General features: G+C 38.2%; 1 protein-coding gene across 1 annotated transcript in view; it reads right to left on the bottom strand.

The window, feature by feature from the left end:
- CEP295 (centrosomal protein 295) overlaps positions 1–12,812 on the bottom strand; it is a 58,780-nt gene extending 45,968 nt beyond the window's left edge. The window contains exon 1 of the mRNA XM_042792433.1: positions 12,792–12,812. The gene's annotated coding sequence lies outside the window, so the exon portion shown is untranslated. The remainder of the gene's footprint in view (positions 1–12,791) is intronic.
- Between the last annotated feature and the right edge of the window lie 1,010 nt (positions 12,813–13,822).

The raw sequence follows: 13,822 nt of genomic DNA, 5'->3' as shown, positions 1-13,822 counted from the left end.
AGTAATTGAGATTATAGATTTTTAAATCTTCTACTTATAAAGTGTGGAAGAGGTTAAATACATACTCCTCCATTATACTATTGGAAAAAAGGGATATTATGAAACCTATACATGCTGGGTAAGAATTTTGTGTCAAGAGTGTTTTCTAGTCAATGTATTGCAGAATTATTTCTGCTACCACTTAATTTACATACATATACAGAAAAACTGAGATTTAGCAAACAGACATTTTAATACTGTAATGTTTTCTACTTTTTACTACACCTGTTTGAATTACAGTATTACAGGCCTGCATTAATTCTTTCCCTTTGTGAAGAAGATGGTGTTCCTTTTATTAAAGTTGGATAGTGATGCAGCAGTATCTGCATCTAGCCAGGCATATATAAAACTGGAGATAATGGCTCCCTTGTGCTTCAATTACTGGTCATACTTCTTCTAGGGGAAAGAATGATATTTGGAGGAGTTATCTACAAATTCCCAAGATAGCTGGGAGAAAAATCGGAATTTCTTTTTAGGAACAGAATGCTTTTCATACATTAAAAAAATGTCTTATAGTGTGAATCTATGTGAAAATGCAGATTTAAAAGAAATAAATTTTGTTTCATGTTTTTGAAGAGGGGTTGTATGACTGCGAAGTCCACTGCTGAGGTGGCCTGTGATGTGTGGTCAGGAGCTCAAATCACAGTACAGGCCTTCTGCTGTTCCAGAAAACGGCTTTTGAGAGCGGGACTGCCTGTACTTCCCTATCACTGAGGATGTTTATTCCATCAGTGGGTGAACCACTGCAAGAGATGTTGGCACAGGCATGTTGCCTCGGTGTGCTCTGTGGGACTATTTAGTCTGGATATAAGACTAGTGAGACTGGAGTTACCTTGGTGTGCCTGAGAGAACAGATTCCCTGTCTTGTAAACAGGCCAAGTAGACCAGCATATGCAACCTGTACCTCTTACTGCCACACAGGAGCACTTACTCCTTTCTTCATTAGAAATTCTTAACTGGCCACTCATGTCTCTCACTCTCACAAGGGAAGGATGACCTTGCAGGCTTTTCTGCATCTTCAGCAGAGAAGCACTGGTTTTATAGGTTTTCTGAGATCCAGTAATGGAACAGTACAACCACCTGACAGCTCACCCTTGTGCAGGACTTGGCACCCTGCAAGAATTAAGTATTCTCCTTGAAAACCTCTGAAGGAAGAGTTTTAAAGAAAGTGTCATATTCACACACTAGCCCCCGCCCCCAAGTCCTCTAACACCTCATTAGAGAGTAATGCAGTTTTCTGTTTCCTGTCTCCTTGCTGATTACTGAAGTATCAGAATGAAATGAGAACTTCTCTCAGTTTGAACTGGCCTTTCTCTGCATTCTGTATTCCTCAATGTCACATACCACATTATCGTATGGTCTTAAATGTTTCCCTATGGTTCATTTTGTTTTGATCTGTGATTATTTCTCCCATGCTGTTTTATCTCTTTTAGCACCTGACACTGGACATCTAATTATCACGACTGCCAGGATCTAACAGGATGTGGTTTCACAAAGGTTTGTAATCCTCCAGTTCATACAGTCTCAAAACTGCAAAGTGCTTTTGTTAAATAGTTTGCATTAAGTGTGTTTTTTATGTGTAAGCTTTGCAAACATAGATGGAGTTTCTTAACAAGCAAAAAGGGCTAATCTTTATTTTTGAGACTGACTAGCCTACTGCGGTCAGCCTGTGCAAGCGCAGCCTATAATAGTCTCTGCCCGAGACTGATTTGAAGATAAATTTTCTTGACAGATGTGGAAGGGTAGCTTTCGGTATTATACTCTGTGTCATGTAATAGAAGGCTGCAAAGCTACACTTTCTAGTACCAAAGCAACCGTATCTGGAGCTCTGCCTGTATAAATTCTCAACGTGCAAACTCTATTAATAAAAAAGATGCTATGGTTAAAAAAATCCACAAAACATCAAAATATGAGATATAAAAAGCTAAGTAGATGGTAGAAGGATAATTACATGTAATTAAATTAAATACAATGTACATCCTAAAATTATTGTCATGGAAAAACAAAGAAATGGCTGTAAATTCAGATCTGGTTTTAGATATAAATGGTGCTGTGTTACAGAAAAAAAAAAAGAATGCTTTCTTACGACGTTGGTCCAGAAGCCATTAGGGAACCAACAGCAACCTTAGGCAATGCCCACTCTCTGTCACGAGTGCTCCTGGGACTTCACCCAGCATCCTTAGTCCAGCTTAATGGTTTGGGTTTCTGGAAAACAACCAGCCTTGGGACGGCAAGAGCAGGACCAAGTGCTTAAGACCTTATTATTCATGCATGAACCACAGTTCTGCATAAGGTCATTTTAAAATGGGCTCTCAAACAAATGAACTCTCCCAAAGCTTGAAGCCAACAGAACTGAGCTGGATTCAAGTTTTTACAGACAAAAAGAAGCCTTGTGTAGCTACGCTGCTGCACGTCCTCAGAACTGGTCTGCCTAACTGCTCAGCGATGCCAGTGTACGCAGACTTCTACAACACAAACTTGGAGTGTGCAAATTCATTTACTAAAATTATTGTAATCTGTATTCAACCTTCTAAAATATATTGGAACCATAGATAGAATTTTCTCCAATTTTTATAATATGCATAGTAACTGTGTGCACAAATAGGCCAATTATGCTCAGTCCAGTGAGTTTACAGCTGGTCTTTGCCAGCTTTTCTCAACTACTGTGCCATATCTTGTTTGGCTAACCTTCCTTTGTTTCTTCTTGTAATATCTACTTTTGTTCAATTTCAGAAACTATATTGAACATTACTTGCTTTATTGTGGGTACTTTCAAGAAGAAAATAGAATGGTGCTGGATTTTCTGGTATTTCCTTTAAATAACAGATTCTACTCCAGCAAAATCTCTTAAATGGCTTAAAATTTTACCTTGTAGAAAAAGACCTCCTTATGTGACTAAAAATGCTTTTTAGTTTAGTCCGACATTAGTAGTAAGCATCATAGTTTCAGCATGTAGTACAGCAACTGGGAGAAAACTAATTTTTTTTCTAATTTTAAAATGATTACTTTTTCTCCAACCTGAATTGGCTTGTTTTGTATTGTTTGCCTCTTCGTTTTGATTGCTTATGTTTATTACATTGTATACAGGAAGTGGTGGAGTTTTCACAAGCTTCAGTTTCTCTCAGATGTGCATCCAAATGCTACGCTGAACACAATAAAATTAATGGCATAACATCTTGAAGAATAGCTTAAGGCTTTCAGTCTACAAATCACCGAAGAGGTCAAAGGATGAAATCATAAAGAAGAAGTAAATGGTCAGGTCCTGCCAACTTAATGACTGATTCTATCATAGAATCATAGGATCTCAGAATCCCTTTTGATGTCTTAAAAGTAATTTATACATTAAGCAACTAAAAATGTCTGCTTAGATACCCCCCTTTCTTTACTGCTGGCTTCTGTCATCTCTCTGACAACTTCTACACTGGGTAACATACAGGATAAGATAGAGAATGCAGATCTCCTCTCAGAAAAGTACATGTCATTATCCTTGGATACCTGTCATATCTTAATATTGTTTATGAAATACCAGCAAAATGTTCACAGTGTAAAAGAATAGATCCTGGTTTGATCAAGACCTTCACAGTCTAAATCAAACAGACTATATGATCAGACAGACCCGTGATACACCAGATTATACTTCTACCACAAATTAGCTTTGATGTTTTCTTTAGTAGAAAGAAACTGATTATCTAGATGGAGTCATTAAAAGGCTTTATGAAGGAAATACATTTCAAGGAGAACCTTACAAAAGGAACTGATGGTGAAAAAAAATTTACAAGGACAGTGAATTTGCACCAACAGGAGGAACTTGGAAAAACCTGTTTATGTTTAGAAGAAAGTAGTAAACATGGAGCATGATATACTGGTTCTTATTGTTTTCATTTCACACTTTTTAACAGAAACCAATCTCTCTACAGACATGGAGACATTTTCTGTCATAATTTTGCTAAATATTATAGATACCAAGGAGGGATGAAAGAACAAAGGGTCTTTAGTGTTTGGAAAGAGGTAAACTTAGAGCCTAGTCTGAGAGAAGAAAGTGTGGGAGGGAAATTGATAAATGTCTTAGGTGCTAGTTCAGTAACCTGCAGTCTGAGCTTCAGTTTTTTGCAAGACCATGGATTTTTGTGCGTGTGATCTTGGCTTAGTCTCTTTAGGATTGATCTGATAAATGGAACTAAGTCTCAGTATCCTGATCCTGAAAAGCCTTGCTAAACTACTAACACATAGAAGTTAGCATTTTTTAATCCTAAAGATCCCTAAGCTTCTAGATTTGCTCACTTTTACATGCTCAAGCTGTTCTAATGTTGACAGGACTGAATGGCTCAGAATCTAGACCTGAACAAGATTCAAGAATGACAGGGTTTTTTTATTTAGGTCAACATCTAGTGTACTCAAAGTACATGCAACCCAACAATTGCACAGGGTTCTGCACAAAACATGCTACTATTTTCTTTTGTGATTGGAGCAAAGAAGCAGTTGGAGACCAGTTCTCCTGTTTTCCATGTTTTTGTCAGAACAGACCAATTAGAGTAATCTCCTCACTCTGTGGCCAAATTAATAGTGAATTATGTTTTGCACAGCAGCATGGCTTCACAGGAAGAGGCACATGATTCCATCTTCCTAGAAAGAGCTATGCCTTGTGGTTAGAACATCTCTGTGGGAGTTGATTCTGACTTGTATGAAAAAACATTGAATATTTCCCACTTCCTCCACAAGTGCTGTGACCACCGAACTGCTGTTAAGTTGATGTAGTTCCTACCACCTGCTCCTGTTGGGGAAAAAAAAGAAAGAGCCTTGCCCAGCTTTTTTTTTTGAAAATGCGGGTTCCTATATTTAGTAGCGGTTTGAGGCTAAAGATATATTTTCTGAAAAGCATATCCCTACAGGTCTGAGAGGTGGAATTCAAGATATATTCCTTTTCTCAGTGTTTCCTATAAGCTAGTGCTAGATAGCTGCACCTTTAAGTGGTTCCCTAATGGTGTGCTCACGTCCTTGGATCATACCTCGAGGTTCCAGTAATGCCCAGCTTATGTACTCACCAGTATGAGCCTACATCAACCCTAAAACCAGAGGTGTCTATTGAATCTGGCCCTTTGTTTCAGATATTAAAGTAATACTGAAGTCAGTAAAGGGGACACCAGCAGTAGTGGAGAAAGACATGGACAGCAGTATCATTTGCCCCAGTAATGTCCTTGGTAAAACAAAAACATTTTTTTCCACTGGCCCAGTAAAATGGCCTCAATCTGCTTCATTGGGTGATCAGTGCTCATCTGGAATTTTATCACTGTCCTTTTTAGAGGATAATTTAATTGTTTTACATTTATAGAGGCAAGGTAATAACCTTAGATTTACATAGAGCTAATTTCTTTCATTGTGAGTGGGTTCTGCAGAATGTGAGCAATTAAGCTTCTGTGGGAGGATACAGGAAACATGATTAATGGATCAAAGAGACCCCATCTAAGGGAAATGGGTATAATACCAAGGGAGATAATGCTCCATTTCATAATAGTTATGCAAATATGCCAAATGTTGGGGAATTCAATTAATATTTGACAAATGGATTTTCTGTGATGCAGAGTAAACACATACTGGGAAAAAAATAAAGCTCTATTGAACGTGATCCGTTAGCTTCCTCTCACGCAGGCTGGGTTGGCTGGTCAGGCATCTCATTCCACTGCAGGTGGCAAAGAACAGCTAGGCATGAATCAGTGCCAGACAGGGATATTGTTTGGATGAAAAAGTTTGTGCAAGGTTAAATTCCATGCTTAGGTCTATTGCTCAGTCCTCTGATAAAAGTTAAATTTTAGTCCATGTAAATGAAAACTGGTTTAAGAATGAAGGAGACAGAATTAGACAACATTTATGTTCTTGATGTTTGTTTTCACTTCTTTTTTCTTATCTGTAAAAGTAACACTAGTATAAAACCCAATAATCAATAACAGAATGCCTGAGTTAGTGGAAGACACTGGGATGGGACTCAAAAAACTTTAGCCTCAGTTACCCAAGTATAAAATAAGTTAAATACTAATGATATATAAAGGTGTCATGGACAAGTGTTTTAGGTCACATAAAGAATCACTGTCAAAGGTATTAGCAAAAGTGACTTTAACATGAACTTGTAAAAGTGTGACTTAACAGAGTTCAGTGGTAAGGTTCACACATGGAAGAAACACGGCAAAGGAAAATCAAGTTAGAATTTATGTAGAATGATTTACACAGAGATCAGAGATGCAAAAAGGTAAGGGAGACCCTCTTGTTGAGTCACAAGGTTCAGAGTGGACCCCCTTGCTTTCAAAATTTGTGAGAGAGGAGTCTAGGTACGGCTGGATCCAGACAGTCCCAGATTTGGTCAACCATTTATGGCTAATGGAATTAGCCAAATGGATTTTAGTAGACAGTCATTCAGCATACTATCAGTCACTTACTGTGGATCTGTGGTGAATAAGAGGTCTCTCCGCCTTGAGTAAGGAAGGATCTCTTAGTCTCAGGTAAGGAATCTCAAACCTTGGTGTTAAAGAAGTGCCTTCCATCTGGACATTAGGTGTTAATCCATAGACTCCCGTACATGGGTTTTACTGCAATAGACATTTGTAAATTTGCAATAGAACATATGTTCCTACATATGCAAGAACAGTCACATAGGACCTTTGTACATAGTTACAACAGCTAGGAAATGTTTTGTGTGGAGTTTAAGACAATCTGTTGGAATGGATCATATACATGCTGGAGTGGTCACGAAGCACCACAGGCCAGTTAGATTATCTAAGAATTGAGTGAAACAGTGGTTTAAGAAGCTGGATCACATGATCCACTTAAGATGCAGCTGCAAGGACACCTTGCAATGGTGACTCCCATTGTCATTTCGACAACAACCAACTGTCCTGTTTGAGACATCTAATTAACCATGCGAGCATTACCCTGTGCCAAGATCTCAAGAAACACTGAGTCAACACTGAGTGTCTGTGCAAAACAAATCCTGGGCTGTTAGGACATCCCATGCCTTGCAGACTGGAGGAGGTCTAGGAACATTCCTTCAATGCCTAGAGACAAGAAATTGGGAAGAACTTAACAAATTACTCTTCAAAATCTTTTGTCCCTCAGGAAACCTACTATTGGAAATGGCACGCTACTACTTAACTTGGAAGCTCTCTCAATGCTTCTAATGAGACTTCTGTTTATCACTCTTTTCTGTGAAAGTAGGTGCCTATTCTGTAAAAACAGAAGTCCGCTGTGTTACAACTAGAAGTGACTAGGTGAGCTATAAGCTTTTACATATATATAAATATATATATATCTCATACAAGGACTGTGGTTTTTTCTTTGTAAAGCATGACAGTCAAGTTACCCTATTTAAAAGTGCTACCACAGTTGGTTCTTCAGTGCTGTTGCTTAGTGGTCAGAGCAGGGCAGTGGAGATTTGAGGTCAATCCTTAGCCTGAAAACGCCCTGCCTCAGGCTAGGAAGGTCTCTTTGGGGCATGTCCGGCGGCAACTGGGCTGCTGTGCATCCAGGAATGAGACTGGAAGGAAAGCAGTCAGGGCACTGCCACGCTCTGGAGGCACAGAGAGAAAGGTGAGGGGACCTGGAAGTCTGGCAAAGATTGAACTCTTCTCTGCTGTGGTCTGAACTATCAATGCATTTTTACATTAGGTAATCATGAGAACATTAAAAGCTAATGAGGGAGTTGATACCCCAAGTTAAGCTTGTCCTTCAGCCATTACATTCCTCTAGGAAGCATGAGCCAGGCTCAGTTGGGCCACTACAGTGAGGGGAAGGCCCTGTGCTGTGTATCCTGAGTGGTTAGCAGCTCCAAAATCCAGGAAAAGAGAAGTGCTCAGACACATGTTATCCTCAGGATTTCATACTGGTCCGCCACCAAACCTTTGTGTGGTATTCTGGGCCACCCTGGGAAGTGACTAATTCTTTTCTTTGAGAATATGGACCTTGCACACATAATTTCAGTTCTTTGATTCACCCTGCTGAGACCAGACTTTGTGATCCCTGTAAAGTGCATAAGTAGGCACTCTGGATTTCATTCTCACATCATTTAAGTGTACATTTTCCCTTTGCTTTTGACTGTAGGGGAGGATATGAGCCCTATTTTCTACTTGCAAGTCATGTGTTCATTTTGATTCACTATGGTCAAGTCACAAGATCTTAAGAAAATCCTCATCTCTTCTACTAAGCCATCTATTTAAATCAGAGACAATAAATTTTAATAAACATTGATATTTTCCCAAGCTTATAATTTCTTTTAACAAGCAATGTTGCTGTGATCTTTGAGTTATTGCCTCTAATAGATGACTTCCCTGTTGTCAGGGCTGATTCCATCTCAAAATGTATTAATCTAACCCACATGTACACTTTAGTTAAATGTATCTTGGCAGACATCCACCACTGGAACCAGTGCTGAACACCAGAGTATTCTTCTAATTGGACATAAAATTCATAGTTTTCTCATACGATTCTTTGCTATGCAGTGTGTCCAATTAGATTTAATGAGCTCATTTTCAGGACAAGTTGGCCAAACCAGTGCTATTGATGATTTATAGAGGCTACAAAAAAAAGTTACTTGATTCATTTCTTTCCTAAATTAAAACTTCCTAAGAAATATTGTTGCTTCTTTTAGCATGTGAATATACAAAAGCCTAATTTTGGAAATAAAATGTTTTCCCAGTGTGTAATTTCCAACGATTGTTGTAATAACTTTGTTTTTTCTTGCAAATGTTTTGGCAACAAAGATAAGTCTAGCATATTCTTCTATCGTGTTAATAAAACCCGGCTAAGTAGCATGATGGCTGAGCAACAAGTAGCAGTGTAGCTATCATAGCATGAATTGAACAAGCCAGCTTGAAATCCTGTGTAAATACTCGGCAGCTGGTGCCCAAGCTACTCTAGCTCCACTGCCAGCTTAAGAGTTCAGTGTAAAAACATTCTTGGTTAATACAGAACTGGTTTAACTGTGTTTTTCTCTGGAAAAATGATCTCACTGTACACAGTCATGGAGACTAGGACAGAAGGAAGCTTTAACCATTACTGTCTGAATTCACTGGACCTGAGCTGGTACACAATTGGAAAGTCGTGTACTACAGACCTAATTCAAGAGATTGTAGTTGAACCCCTGGAAAGACTAGAGTATGGAAAACAACACAAAGGAAAGACTGCATTTGGCCTCCTCATCACTGCAACACTGGCAGAGGGGTTAACAAAGCAGACTGGTAAGTTGTTGAAGATGCAGTGCAAAATTTCAATGTTAACATGTGGTTGAGAAGAGTGGCATTTGGGAAAAAAAAAAAAAAAAAAAAAGGAGATCCAAACATGTGAGACAGTCATTCACAAGGAAGGGTTCTGTAAAAAGCTGATGCTATTCTATGTGGTGTCCTTCTGTCTTCTACCTTTCATGTAGTGTCAGTGGATAGATGATGGGAGCTGGTAGGCCAAGGTTCTCTTTCCAATTGCAAGAGCAGGGATAGGAGCAGCTCCGTGGGATGGTTGCTGCTGGAAGTGGCAGCCCCACTCCCACGTTTTTCCTCTCTGCTTGGCTGAATAACTTCCTCCCACTCAGTTCACCGGCTGATTTGTTTAGGGAAGGCACTTGGCATAGTGGGATCACTTTCCACAGCTGCAAAATGGGAATAATACACCCATTTTTGAGAACTATCAGCATGAACCTCAGAACAGGAGTGGAAATTACCATTATTACAGTTTTACTTGCCTCTGCTTGCTTTGTGACAGCGTCCCAGGCCGTGATCACTTCATAAGTTCCTAGTTCTGAGTTACTAAGAATTAAACAGTTATGTTCCTGTTTGCATTGGATAGACAGATACTAAGGCTTTCATGCCTGGTATCCTTGATACTTCTTGCAAAGATGTTTCTCAATTATATACAGAAATAACGAGACAGAAAAATGCTAAAAGGATTGCCTGAAAGCTGCAGATTACTTCTGGCAATGATTATTTATCTGTCAACCATTTTGTCTGTGTATATTTTATTCTCTCTCAGTGTATATATAATAACAAATTACTTAGCAGAATCAAAGCTGCTTATTTTAAACTTACAATGCTCACTTTTGACCTGTATACAAACAAACAGCATCGTGGAAGACACATGCACATTTTACACTTAATAATGTTGTGGTGTTAATTTATTTACATGCATCTGGTTGCTTTCCTAATAAAATAGACCAGTCATCCTCCCCTAATGAAAGTTGTAAAAGGGGGAAATTGTTTGAGGTGCCATAATGAAAGCCAATATATTATGATGTGTCTTTAGCAGGATGGGTTAAGCATGAGTACCTTGTGTGTTAACTACTTCTTTCACTTGTCCAGTACAAATTTTGCACTAACAATGACAAAGTATTAGTATTTTACACAGTGGCAAGTCAACATTAACTAAATATCCTTGCCATATCCCCTGAGAGAGGAGAGTCATTAACCTCTTTTGCAAATGAGGAAACAACATTGGATTAGCATTGTAACTACATTGACTTCTGCGGATTTATTCCAGATTTACATCAGTAGAAATAAGACTAGTCCTCAAAAGAATAAGCCATTTGCTCATGGTTATCTAGCCACAAAGCTGTACACTTGGGATTAGAAACTGAAGACATCCACATTTCCTTTGCTGTTATAATAAGACTTTCTACTGGAGTAGCATCTATAAACCTTTAGCTAGGATAATTTTTAAAAAAGCACACCACCACAGAATCTTACATTGTTCTCCCACTTGTGTCTAGAAATAATTGCCATGTCTAGAAAAGTCTGCATCCTATGGAGATAAATTAACAAGAATAAATTATTTTTTTATGAACTTCTACTTGCCCAGAAATGTGAATGTTTTTCTGGGTAAATTTAATAGCAGAAAAGAATAATGGGCTTCCAAAGATTGCCAATGAGCAAAACATGTAAGTTAAAAGCCTTTTTATATGCAAATACTTTATTATGTTTGGGGGTTTTCTTTTTTTTTTTTTTTTTTTTCCTAATTTTTTTGAAAGCAAAAGCACAATGGGACATCAGTTATTTCAATTTACATATGAATACCCAGAATTCACTTTCCACTTACAGTTATTCCAGAGTCTTGGTGGTACCTGTCAGCATTTCAGGTCTGGAGTAAAGTGAGAGTTTGCTGACTTCTCTACACAGAGTGCTCTTCAGAAATTAGGGGTCTACACTATTTCTGCAAAACCAGAAAATCTTTTTGCAAGATATGTGTTCATTCCCAAGTAAGTGCTGGCAACAGCATTATTTCCGAAGCAGCATGACTTGAAAACACTTACAAATACAACTATTATATCTCCTAGTTAAACTATTTATCCATTATAAAAATGCTTAGCTGTTAGTTGTAATATACTCACTGCAAGTCTGGGAACTAGAGCTTAGATTCAGTCTTACACAGAGGATCAGTACCAAGTGTCACGTACAAACCCCACTCAAAAATGAGGTCAAAGCCCCACTCGTTAACCTCTTCATTCTGAGTGGCTCTTACGCACTGGCCAGTCCCCTTACCATGGCTGAGCGGTACCCTAAGAATTCAAATTCCTTCTTGATATCAGATGAGAAGGTAACTGGATCTAATCTTGAGTATTCCAGATGAAATAATATCAGATTTGCAGGCTGAAAAACTGCTTCCTGGGTCAGAAACCAACATGGAGGCCAAATTTCATGAATCAGTTCAGTGATATCACTGACACTATACAGATGCAAATTCATATGGAATCTGGTCTGCTGAAAATAAAACTAATATTCCACTGGGGTTTCATATTCTTCTGAAAATTTTAAATATTTTAAGTCTGAAAATATAAATAGGAAATAAAACATTTACTTCTTCCAAAATTGTTTTTCGCATTAAACTCCTTCCAAAGGTAAGTGTATAAGAAAACCAAATATGCAAAAGTATTTGCAAGACCAACATTGAGACAGAAAATTAAATCCATTCAGATTTTAGCAGAACTCTAGAGATTGTAGTCCATTTCCAAAAACTGCAGAGATAAGAATTGTAGGTTGAGAAAACCCTACTGATCTCAAAAAGCAAAGGCAGCATTTTAAAAAGTATGGATTTGTTATTTATAGTAGTGTGTAAGTAACCAACACTGTTAAGTTGCCAAAAAATTCACTAATAATTAATATTCAGAACCTCAATTTGCAAAGGGAATTTAGAAAATACTTATCACTGTTTCATTATTTCCATTATCCACAAGTGCTGCTCTTCTTTCTCTGTCAGAGATGCCTCTTTCCTAATACAGTTTATCATCAGGTGGGATTTTTATCTGTCTCACATAGCAGCACTTGAATGCATGAGAGATGCTGGCAAATCTAACAGATTTTCTGTGGAAAACTTTTCCTTTGTAAATAGTAATAACAACCTTCCTGTACAATAAATTAGAAAGCTTATGAATTTCCTGGTTCTTGAACTGTATTATCAAATAGCCATGAAGGTAAATATTATTTCATTGGCTGATGTTTGCTTATTTAAGGTAAGGCATATTCACCTTTATTTTTAATTAATTGCACTAGTAAAACACAATGGGAGTTAGATGCTAAAAGCAGAGATACAGATAATGAGATACATTCTCTCTAGGGAAAATCTATGATTTACATATGAATCTGTAGTCTTATGTGGGGCGGATGTGTCCCCATCCTACTCCGTCCCTTCTCTGCCTTCTCCCCCACACCAGTCACAGAGACACTGGGTGAGAGACTAGTCTTTTTCAAGGTTAGTGTATCACCCGATCCACAGTGTGAATAACTTACCTCAGGGTTACATTCATCCACATTCAAAGCACTCAGGATCCTGTTAAGCTTGCTTCCTAGTAGAGGCTTGTCATAATATAAAACAACAAGTCAATCTGGGCTATGACAGGATCAGGCCCATGCTTTTGATTCCTTCAGAATTGCACTCTCTTAGTTGTCCTTGCAGCTTTCAAAAGCACAGACCAGGAACAGAGGAAAATGCATGCTGCCAAGTTGAGCTTACTCACAGGATTTACCTTACAAGTTCCTTACAAAACAAAAAGTAAAGTCCTCTAAGACAGTAGTCTGCACAAGTACTGCAGCAGTGGCCAAATAAATGTGCACAGCTCTATCACAGCAAACGTGGTCCCAATCTCTTGTACCTCACCATTTATACAAAACTTATTTTGGCAACAAACGGTGGCTAGAAGCTTGAAACAGTTCAAGGATAAAGTAATGCTTCCAGTTCAGAAACAAGAATTTTCATGTCCCCTCTCTTCAGAGAGTCTTGTAGCTGCCGTGCTCTTCCACAGACCTTTTACTTTTTTTGGACTTGGACAGACCAAACAATGAACGCTCCAATTCTTTCTGTAGTCAGTGGGAAAAACTCCAGCTGCCTTCAGTAAGATTGGTTCAGGCCCTTAATCTCTCTGAATGTATTTCCATTCGAACAAGCAGCAGACATTGATATTACCAGAGAAGATGAGTGCAACATGAATATATTTCCAAACAAAAGAGAATTACAGGCCAGTTGAAATCACAGCACATTTATTTTCTTTAAAGTTAATGAGCGGCATGATCCAATAATAATTGTATCTTATGCTTTTCATAAAGCTCTTAAGGCATTTCATAATCAATTAACAGCTCAAGCACGTCATCATTACAGAACATTTTGCAATAATCCATTAGGAATTAATGTAGAGTGAGCTTTCCATCATCACTAAACAAACCGCTACACAGCTAGGATCCACGCCAAGAAGACAGGCTTTGAATTTTCTAATGAAGATTATACATTCCCAACAAGCATATCGCCAGGACTTTCTATTTGCCTT

This window comes from Tyto alba, unplaced genomic scaffold (assembly GCF_018691265.1).
Source record: "Tyto alba isolate M040663 unplaced genomic scaffold, T.alba_DEE_v4.0 Super-Scaffold_2, whole genome shotgun sequence".
NCBI lineage: Eukaryota > Metazoa > Chordata > Aves > Strigiformes > Tytonidae > Tyto > Tyto alba.
This window is presented reverse-complemented; position numbering and strand designations above follow the sequence as displayed.